At 37.4% G+C, this 11,408-nt stretch overlaps 1 pseudogene; it reads right to left on the bottom strand.

Annotated features, from left to right (window-relative positions):
* Window positions 1-10,325: 10,325 nt before the first annotated feature.
* LOC144255180 (large ribosomal subunit protein eL39-like) lies at window positions 10,326-10,481 on the bottom strand (annotated as a pseudogene).
* Between the last annotated feature and the right edge of the window lie 927 nt (window positions 10,482-11,408).

The raw sequence follows: 11,408 nt of genomic DNA, 5'->3' as shown, positions 1-11,408 counted from the left end.
CCTGGCATATAGCACAAATTCAATTCACGTTGAAACTGATCTTCAGACAAACAACTGGCTGTCAGCTACAGTTCAGATGCATAGGATAACAAGGGTTCTCCAGACTTGGTCTTGGGTGGAGAGCTTTGGAGTCTTCCAATTGGGCCGCCTCTTCAGTAGCTCACTCACACACAATTCAAGTGCACTTTGATAGCATCTCTGAGTGGGACTATTGTAGCTGCTTCTCTCATTGAAAGCACTCACAACATCCTGAAGAAGTTGTGCGAGAAAGCACAAAAAGTGAAATACATCATGTGCAATATGTGGGTGCCTAGGAACTCTGCAATCTTAGGGTGGAAAAGATCTTGGGATTCCTAGACTTTCTGCTAAAATTACTTTACTGCTAGAAATCTTACAATAATCATCTCACATGATTTCCTAAGTCATATTACAAGAAATTTGTCAGGGAGAATAGAGGACCTGTTCTCTGCATGCTTCCCCAGGGGTGACCAAAAAGTGAGACACAAGCAGAAGCCAAAGGATATGGGTATTATGGTAGGAATCATAAGAAAGTAGCCATGCTACTAAACAAAACAAACAAACAAACAAACAAACAACAACAAAACACCCTTTTAAGTATCTTTGGGCTATGGTATCATATATTACACAAAGTATCAGATAAGAAAAATTGTGGAATTCTTTAATCTGACCACATTCCTCCATCCCTAGGAATTAGTATTTACATTTTTAAATACTTCAGTATCTAAAGAATAATAAAAAGACAGTGTCAGGTAGTCTCATATGATGAATTTTAAGTAAATTACTCTTATTTAAAATTATGTATAGTAATATTGCTCAAAAAATTTGTTCCTTCCACTAGGATTCAAGTAGCATTAAAAAGATCTTCTTGTCCATGAGCTATTCTGCTAGACCCTTGCATTTTCTGGTGATTTCCAGTGATGAGATGTACCCCCTACCATCATTTTCAATATACCCGGGTTGCTTTAGCTCTGCTAATGCAATGCCTTCATGTTAAGCCCTTGTTGGTTGCTTTATTTTTCTCTATTGTTCTTCCTACTATTTGTCATTGGGCCTTCATTAAGGAGGTTGAAAACCTGTCCACCACCTTCTTCTGCTGCATCTGGCTTCATGGCTATTTTTTGAATAATAGTAATTAGCATCTGTGCAGCATGATTTTTATTCACAGTTTTGAGGCATTAATTAGTGTTATAACATCCTGAAGAGGTAAGTAATTATAATTCTCTCACTTTCTACAGAGGAAGGAACTGAGACACAGCTGGGTTAAGTCTCATGTCTTAACTCGTGTACAAGAAGGCAGAGAGTGGACAGGAGGACCTGGGGGGCACACTGGTGCTCTCTGCCAACCACCAGCAAGATGCCTACCCATGTGTTTGCAGCACTCATGCCTACTGATGTGTTTGCAGCACCCACCACAGGGCAAGGAGGAAACCCTTATTTTGGTTCTCTCCTTGGTGACTAAGAGTAGAATCCAGTTAAGGGGGGAAATGTTCTGAGAAGTCAGACAGATTGGAAAATGAGCATGGATTTTTCCCATGGACAGCTCTAGAAGAAAAAAGGAGTCTCCCTGAGAAAACATCTAAAATGACTTGAAGACACAAAGGATGCTAGTCAGCCATGCATCTTCCTCTTACCATTATTGGTAAACATTACTTCATGACTTTGTCCTTAAACCCTCATATAAGCTAAGATAGGAACAAATAATGACAACTAAACATTTCTACATCATGTTTCAAACTGAAATGGGTTACAACACATTTAGTGTTAAAAAATTGTATGTTTAAATATTTTTCAGCTTTTAATTTGTGATTTAATAGCTTTCCATATGATTCATGAGATTTGGGCACTAAACCATTAATAACAACAGGTAGTCAGGCATGGTGGTGCATGTCTATAATCCCAGTGAGTTGTGAGGCTGAGGTAGGAAGACGGAAAGTTGAGGCCCGCCTTGTGCAACTTAGTGAGACCCTGTCTCAAAATGAAAAATAAAAAGGGCTTTGGATGTGGCTCAGTGGTTCACCCCCTGGGTTCAATCCTTAGTACCAAAATAAAACAAAACAAAACAACAATAATAAAAAATCCCAATGGTATCTCTTTAACCGGGCTTTATGTTGAAGTTAATGTTTATTGACATAGGTGTTGTTTTAGTCAGTTTTTTGTTGCTGTGACTAAAAGACTTAACAAGAACAAATTGAGAGGAGGAAAGGTTTATTTGGGGGGCTCGTGATTTCAGAGGTGTCAGTCAATAGACAGCCAGCTTCATTCCTCAGGGCACAGGTGCCGTAGAACATCATGATGGAAATGTGTGGCAGAGGAAAGCAACTGGGAACATGGCACCAGGAGGCAGAGAGAAGAGAGACTCCACTTGCCAGGGACAAAATACATACCCCAAAGGCATGCTCCTGATGATGCACCTCCTCCAGCCACACCCTGCCCACCTTCAGCTACCACTCAGTTAATCCCATCAGAGGATTAATTCACTGATTGGCTTAAGGCTCTCATGACCTGATCATTCTACTTCTAAATTTTCTTGCATTGTTTCAATCATGACTTAATAGATACCTAATATCTAAACCATAAGAGGGGTTGCCATTATGTGTGCATTGCTTGTATACAATTGTGAGTTGTGTTTTGGTCAACCACAGATACCTGTGTGAAGGTGGTCCTGTATCTTACTCCCCCTTAGACATAATAGCCGTCTTAGTTTGTGTGCTCTATACCGTCCATGAAAAGATGAAATCACCCAACATCACATCTTAGAATGCATCTCTGTCATTACTCCACTGTTCACTGATCAGAGACAATTTCTGAAAACCATTCCTTTTTGTGGTTGTAGGTTCATGAATTGGGAATTTATTTCAAACATTTTACTTTAGAAGACAAAATGTAAATTATATTTTAATCTTCTTGGAAAGCAGATTGTTTGTTTTGAACAAAAATGAAAAAAAGTTTTTTAGAAATGTGTGAAGTCATTTACTGGCTTCTCTAGTTGCTATTACAGAGCCATGATGTTAGGAGCAGTTGAACGCCTTCCCCGAAACACTCGACCTCCACTTTTCTCTCTGCAGTGAGGACTCTCATGCTGCGGTGAAGTAGCTTTCCCTGTAGATACACTGGGCAATCCGTCTTAATCTGGGTTTCATTTGGGAGAGAAGAAAATAGATTCTGTAAATTTTGTTTGACTCTAGAATCCAGGTTAAGAGGCAGGCAATACTGTCACTTTAGATGAGAATATCTTCAGATAAAATACCGAATCGTGCAATTTCAACATTTCTACTTAGTCCATTTGGCCATGACTGGGATCATGTCATTCACTCCTCTGTGTAAACTCCTTCAGTGCTTCCTGGGACCCTAAAATAGCTTAAAATTTTATAACATGGAGTACAAGCTTTTCACCAAGTGATGAATATCTTCTACAATTTTCTACTGAGACCCTGGGGTTCAATTAGGTCTACTGCAATAGTATGACTTAGCTAAGTAATGCATTTCACATGTAAACACCTCGGTATGTCACAATGCTCCCATAGGAGCATCCCCCTCTCCACTGAGTGAAATCCTGTTCTTCAAAATGCTCCATCACAGTTGTTGAAAGAACACATTCCCTCCCACTTCCCATAAACAGCAGTTAGTTGTTTCTCTGCTTCCAATATATCTCTCTCCAACCACAACACATTCTACTGAAATCACATTAAGGTCAGAAACTATTTCTTCTTCATCTGAAAGGCATATAATTGGTGAACAATAATTATTTTTTGCACAAACATTTCATTTTTCCTGTGTAGTCCTCCTTCTGTGAACAATAGTGTGGAAATAAGTTTCCTTAATAACCTGTGTCACTAGATACTTTAACAGAGTCTCAGCTGTCTCATCTTCAAAAAGCTGTGAAAATTGTAATTATTCACTTTGCATGGGTATTTTGTAGATTAATTAGTACATTCATAGTGTTCTGAAAATGTAGGGCATGTTGTTCAGGTGTTAAGTTCTATTGTCTAAGTTCAGCAGTGAGGCTTTCCAAATGTCAGGAGAGATGTTTGAGAACCTGCTGCCATAGAACTCTATAAAGAGATGCAAGCTAGGTGTAAAATTTCCTTTTAAGGTAATTTGTTTCAGAACTCCACATTGTTGGCTGGGAACTATAATTCCTATAGGAATAAGATTATAGGGGGAGTGGCATGTTCAGTATTCTGCAGACATATGTGAATGTATTTATAGGCACAAGAGTGTTATACATGTATATGTGGACTTGTCACGTGCGCATGAGTGTATAGAGTATATATGTACAAAATCATGTGGATATATATTCAAAATTTTACACACATGTATATATACACAGACACTAAATATATGTATATACTTATATAAACATATGTATACATATATATAAAAGAGAGAAAAAGAAGAGAGAAGTTAATTATTTCTGGTAATGCTTTTGAGGTGAAGGAAGGGTTTGAGACACATTTCCATTTTATGAGCACTGAAATTTTGTGCCTTGTCCTTTGAAGCCATGATACATATCTTCATGACTACACCATATCAATTTTTTTTGAGGTGATGGGGATTGAACCCAGGGCCTTATACATGTGAGGCAAGCACTCTATCAACTAAGCTATATCCCCAGCCCCCTGTACCAATCAATTCTTCATTGGTTCTTGATGAATTCAATATTTACCAACTATGAAATATTGGTAATACAGACAATAGATATGTACATATCTATGTATATTTTATGTATTTACATTTCTGTAAGTATTTATAACTTGTAAAATTTTCTCAAATATATTCAAGATGAAGCCTTGCTTTCTGACATAATTGGTTAGTCAAAACAATTATAATGAGAAGCTTTTTATTTAGAAAGCATAAGAGTGATACATACTGAATGTATTTTTACTTAAATAGCTTATAAAACAAGCATTAACTATTTAATATTTAGATATTGTTCCAAGGTCTTTTTTTCTGGATTCCCTGCTTTGAATTTTATCCTCTTGCTAATGTAAATCTAAAATTCACTGTACTTACTTTCTAGTTTAAGTTTACTTAAAGTAGAGCAAGAATTTTAAAATAGTTATGAAGTCAGTAGGGTACCCATTTATTTTATGTATTTTATTTTTTCTCAACTTTTTAGTTTCTTTGATATATTCAATTCAAGTAAAGTTTTTAATAGATTGACATTTATGGAGTCTTTCCAAAGCACTCAATGAGTTTTCATAGAAACAACCCTATTTTTACATACATATTTCCATCAAATAATATAATGATTAATTCAAAATGTTCAATACTGAGATCCAGCCACACAGAGTACTGATCAGTCGGTACCTGGTAAACATGCACAGGCCTCCTAGGGGGAAGCCTACCATTTATAGGCATTGAGTGTTATGTTCTGCAGAAAGACAGGAAGATTCCTGTAAGCTCTGCAGAGTTTCTTTGATAAGAAAGAAATGAAAGTGAAAATGAACTATTAGATGAGACTAACATCTTTTTGTCATCAAAATAAATAATTGGTTGTTGGGGGCTGCCCTGGATACCTTTCAGTCCTGAGTAAAGAGGTACTGGACTGGTATTGCACCCTGCAATGCAAGTGGACTTTACCTCCTCTCAGATAAGAAAGGTGCAGCTCTGGGAGTGAGTGTCACACGATGGGGTTGAATTACACCCACCTGTTTCTTGTAATCCTACCCTTTGCCCTTTCTTGGATAGACTGTTCCAATGGATTAGCTCCCCCCATTAATAAAACCCAGGTTCAAGGCGTTCTCCCTCTCTTTCTTGCCTGCCTTGCCTCCTTTGTGGGAACTGGGTCAGAGGGGCTGTCAGAGAACCCAAAGAAAAAGTATTTCTCTGTGTGTCATTATTTCATGTCAGCCCAGCCACCTGGAGTGACCCTGATTGGTTTAGTCATGTGTTGTGACAGTTGGTCAACATCTTTTACACAGGAGCAAGTGGATATGTTGCAATTCACGTCCTTACTCTCTGAGTTCTTGTCCAGAGTTTTTAATTCTTTGGTTGTGTTTTCTTAAACTACTTACTACTGCCAAACAATGTGCATTACTTATGGCTCTATAACAATAAGCCTCTTCTCATTTGCTATTCAAATTAATTCAATATTCATGTCATTCTCACAGCTCTTGGGACCCAAGCCACAGATAACTCCAAGACTCTCCCCTTTTCTGTGATTCATAGCTTCATGAGTCTAACAAGCTATGTAGTGGGGGTGGATAAGTATGGGATGAAAGGAACTGAATACATAGACCCTAAATGTAGGGCTGCTAATTCGTGTGTGTATGAAGATGGGCAAGAGAGGTCCAAACTGATGGGCACCTGAAAGAGCACAGGACATTCTGACCTTTTGTCATTTGCCTGAGCAGGGAAAGCCACCTGCAGCCATTTCACTTTCTTTCATCCTCCAGTTTGACAAACAATACTCTTACAACATTGAGAAAATCCAGAAGCCCTTCCACAGCAACATAGTTTGCTCAATGATGGCTTTTTGGTCCTGTATATTATTTTATCACCAGCCATATCATTTAGAAATAAATTTGATTAAAAGAGTGATGTGTAAATATTCATCATCTTTGTGACTTAGAAAGGAATAAAGGACTTTAAAATAGTGGCGTGTCTTGCCCTGGTTTTCAAACAAAATGGATGGTTTTAGACGTGTTAGCCTGTTTATGGCTATACTTGTTAGATGACTATGCCCCATGTCTGGAGGATCAATAATCTCCTCTGACAAATGCTTATAATGCTACACCGATTAACCTCTTTTCTTCTTAAAACATGTAGGCTGTTCTTTAGTGTTTTTTTTTTTGTTTGTTTGTTTGGTTTTTATTTTTCGGTGCTAGGGCTTGAACCCAGAGGTGCTTTACCATTAAACCACATCTCCCTCCCTTTTAATTTTTTATTTAGAGATGGGGTCTCACTATTTTGCTTAGGGCCTCACTAAGTTGCTGAAGCTTGCCTCAAACTTATGATCCTCCTGCCTCAGCTTTCCAAGCCACTGGGATCACAAGTGTGCACCACCACAACTGGCTGGTCTAAAGATTTTGATTAGTTTGTAATTGCTTTGTCTTCACAAGTGTGCACCACCACAACTGACTGGTCTAAAGATTTTGATTAGTTTGTAATTGCTTTGTCTTCACAATGAACCAAGATAGGTTCACTTAAAAGAAAAACCAGACATAACACTGTGGTGGGTGCAATGACTCCACAGAGTGGTAGAGGTGAAGCTAGACAAATTGCAAAAATGTGTGTTTTACATATGGATCATCATTCTGATACAAGAGATGTCCCAACCATCCCAGTGCAAGAAACCTGTGCTAGCCAACATAAAGCCAAAGCCGGGCAGCTTGAGTCTGTGATGACATTGTCAACAGATCATACAGCTGCAGTCACCAGGGGATGGTCTCATTCCTGGGCTGTGTGTCAAAGAGCTGAGCTGAGTTGCTTCAGTTGGCAGGTACTGAAGTGAGGATTCCTGAGAAGAGTCCCATCAGATAAGGAGAAATCTAACCACCTGGTTATTCCAGGTCTCTTTGAGAAGGAACAGAGAGTATTGCAGCTCTGTGAAATGAAAACCACTTTTTAGGATTGACATGTAAAAATCACCCGAAGCTTTGAAATTTGGTCTAGTCAACAACAACAACAAATCCCCTTCACTATTAAAATGCTTGCAATGCATTTCCAAATACACGGCTGACCTCATCTTGATGAATGATGTTTTACATGATGCATTGAGGTTCTTCTTTCTCATAGACATTCAAGATCCAGAGGTTATGTGAAACTTTCTTAAATATTTAAAGGTGCGGACCACTGATGCAACATACAGTCTGCAAAAGAATGAAGATCGTGTTTGGGTTTTACTGTCTCTTCTTGCCATCCTTTTTTTGCACTTTGGTCTTTGTACTCAACAAATCGTTGGTTATGTGGAAAGAATACTGAGTTTAACGTTAGAAGAGCCAAATTGGGGTCTTGTCACCCAAATGGCAATTAGACTTATCCTCACAGAACATGGTGGCAAAAATGACAAATACTATGTATTCAGTTAAATATTATTAACTAATTAATTAATTAATTAATCACTGAAATCATCCATAGAGTAGGTTGCTAACATCACCATTTTACAGATAGGGAAACTGAAGTACAGCATGGAAGAATAACTTGCCCAAGTTCACAGTGAGAGCTGGGATATGGATTCAGAGATTCTAGAGCACATGATTCTCAGCTCAATGCTGTTTGAGTTAAATAAAAGAAAACTTATATTAAAATTCTTGCTGGAGATGTAGCTCAGTGGTAGAGTGCATGCTTAATCTACACAAGGACGTGGGTTCAGTTCCCATCACCACACACGCACATCCTAGGACAAAAATGAATAAGAAGGTAAAATAAAATAGAGAACATGCTGTGAACATGTGGCAGAGCCTGAAAAGCCTATCTCATGTCCACTCAAACTTTCTTCCTTAATAATTTTCATTCCTCAGCCTCCAGGATGTAAGCCATCTGCTAGGGCTGGAATACTGAGTCCTCAGTAACCGGGTCCTCCACCTCTACCATGGTGGCCTTATCTCAACTTTTTTTTTTCAATGCAGAGAAATGAATTACTACCTTATTAAAGTTAGTCTTTATTTATTTAGTCTTTATTTATTTATTTTTTGATAATGAGGGTTGAACTCAGGGGCACTCAACCACTGAGCCACATCCCCAGCTTTTTTTTTTTTTTTTTGTATTTTATTATAGAGACAGGGTCTCACTGAGTTGCTTAGTGCCTCACTCTTGCTGAGGCTGGCTTTGAACTCTCAATTTTCCTGCCTCAGCCTCCCGAGCTACTGGGATTACAGGCATTCGGCACAATGCTCTGCTTAATTATTAATAGTCTGTTACTAGCAAATGACATTAGTCATTAGGAATTCGATTATTTAAAAAATTTAGATCAAAAAACCATAAATTTTCCCGTGTATTCTTAATGCTAAACACTGGGAGGAAGGTACAGACAGAGCTTGTAAGAAATAATTATATATGATCTTTCCATTCAAATGCTTATGCTTTCCTGGTGGAGATGAAATAAATACATTAATCACCATTGGGTTGCTTAATATTGCTTTGTAGATTCAGTAGCATCTCAACATTTAGAGATGAGAATGACTCAGGATGGCTCCAATAGTTAGAGCAGACTTCCTACAGATGGTGGACTTAGACCTAGTTTTGGGGAATGAGAAATGTTTGAGCAAGCAAGATGAGAAGACAGGTGGACCATTGTAGAAAAGGTCAGAGATAGTACAGATATAGGGATATTTTTATGGGGTATGAAGAAAGTGGTGAGATTAGAGCAGAGTGATAAACAATGTATATACATAAAATCTTAGCACTGTGCCTGGAAAACTTCTTTTTCACATTTGGCTTAGAATATTGTAATAGCCATTGAATTTGTATCCTTGAGTGTGTACTTTACCATCTTCAAAGTTATTTTATATATTGCTTCCAGAATAAGGCTTTGTAAATTGCAAATCACTTCAAATTTGTCACATGATTAAAATTATTCATTATATTTCAGTTGCATACTGGAAATAGTCTGAGCTCATTGCCTTGATTTTTTGAGTGATCTCTGTTTATCTCTGCAAATCTTTCCTCTATTTCTTCTGCTATAAAAATGAACTATATCAAAATATGCAATGAATGTTTCAAAAATGTGTGTCTTAGAACATGCTATGACATCACTCTGGAATGTCATTGTCCTCATATCAACCAAGCAAACACCTTTGTCTTTCAATACCCAGTTCAAATAATGTCACTTTACTCCAACTCAGTAAAATTAACATACTCTTTGTGTGTGTCTCTGTGACTGTGTGCATGCCTTTAGCAGAAAATATATTAAATATAAAAATGTTTGAGACTACTTTTAAAAATTGATACAACAGGATATAAATAAAGCAATGGGAAATTATTCAAAAGATAAATAAGAAATTAGAATGCAAATAATATACAGCCAAATGCAGGAATATGTTCTCTTATTTTAAATATGCATTACAATAGCTAAAGTTGGATGAAAATAACAAGAGAGGGAAAGATTTTTGAAAATATTCAAAAATATTCCTGGGATGTATTTTTATTTGTATTTAATTGTTTTTGCAGTTCGAAAATTCTACATATTTATTACTGAACCAGCCAAAACCAGTACTATAGCACCTTTATAGCTAGAAAAGATCTGATCCCAATTAAATATGCCCAACTGTCCAGACAATGGTGACATTTTCAGCTTGACATGATAAGATGATCATGACTTGATACAGCATAAACATGTGAGTCATCTCATGAGTAATTCCTTATAGACTCAACCTGGTTCCCCTCCAATACCTCCTTTGGGAGTTGTACTTGATTTTGTTACCAGATTTCATTCGAATCCATTGGAGAATGGGACAATTTTGCTTTTGTTTCTTGGTCAGGAATCACTTGATCCTGAAAGTTTTGTGAGAAGACATGGTGAGAAATGGGATCAAGTGCACATACCACAATGGCAAAAAATAGACAAAGTCATGATACATTTTTAAAGAGTCCAATGCTCCAGAACTCTGTATAAACATTTCATTGTTTTGAAATCCCCCTGAGTTCTTCATAAATAAGATATGGAATGATACAACAATGAATGTTTTTCAATTGCATTCAGGATTGATATTCAGCCAGTATGCATTAGTATGGGCATTCTGGATATTAAAAGATTGAAATGTTTCCCCAAGGATGGGTATCAGCTGTTGCCCTGAGTGCATTCTCTCCATCCCTTTATGCTGTGGACCATATCAGAAATTTCTGCTCTTCTTCAGCATTAGGGTCAGGAAAGCTTCAAGACCTGCTCCAATACTTTTTGGGATGTCCTTCCTGATTGGCCAGTGTCCATATCTTCCTGGTTGTTAAATGTTTCCTATTATTCCCAGGTTAACACGAAATACCTCTTGAGACTCGAATATTCCATTTCCTACTTGACATACCCACTTGGATTTCTCACAGCTATCTCAAATTTAATATGCCCCAAGTGCAGCTGTTTTAAAAAGTTGACTAGGTAGTGAAATAATGTGTTCTTTCTAATAACTTCCACAGCCCAATCTGATGTTCTGTTACCAAAGTACAATTTGTTAAAAGCAAATTCAGGAGGACCAAAGGATTTATACTTTTGGATGAACAGAATCACTTTTTATTACTCCGGCAATGCTCCAAATAAAATTATCAGTCAAAATTTTAATAAGAATTAGCAACATGATGTGGTTTTAATTTGGTGAGATTTTTTTCCCGTGCTATCCACCAGATCTGCTGGTGTTGAAAATTTGCCAGGTTGCAGAGAAAGATTGAAATGTTCTGTGAAACTGGAGAAGCCAATCAGAATTTTTTCTGGTCAGTAAGCCATGCTCTCTCAG

Source organism: Urocitellus parryii, chromosome 1 (genome assembly GCF_045843805.1).
Source record: "Urocitellus parryii isolate mUroPar1 chromosome 1, mUroPar1.hap1, whole genome shotgun sequence".
Taxonomy (NCBI): domain Eukaryota; kingdom Metazoa; phylum Chordata; class Mammalia; order Rodentia; family Sciuridae; genus Urocitellus; species Urocitellus parryii.
Note: the sequence above shows the minus strand (reverse complement) of the source record. Positions and strands in the feature narration are given on the sequence as shown.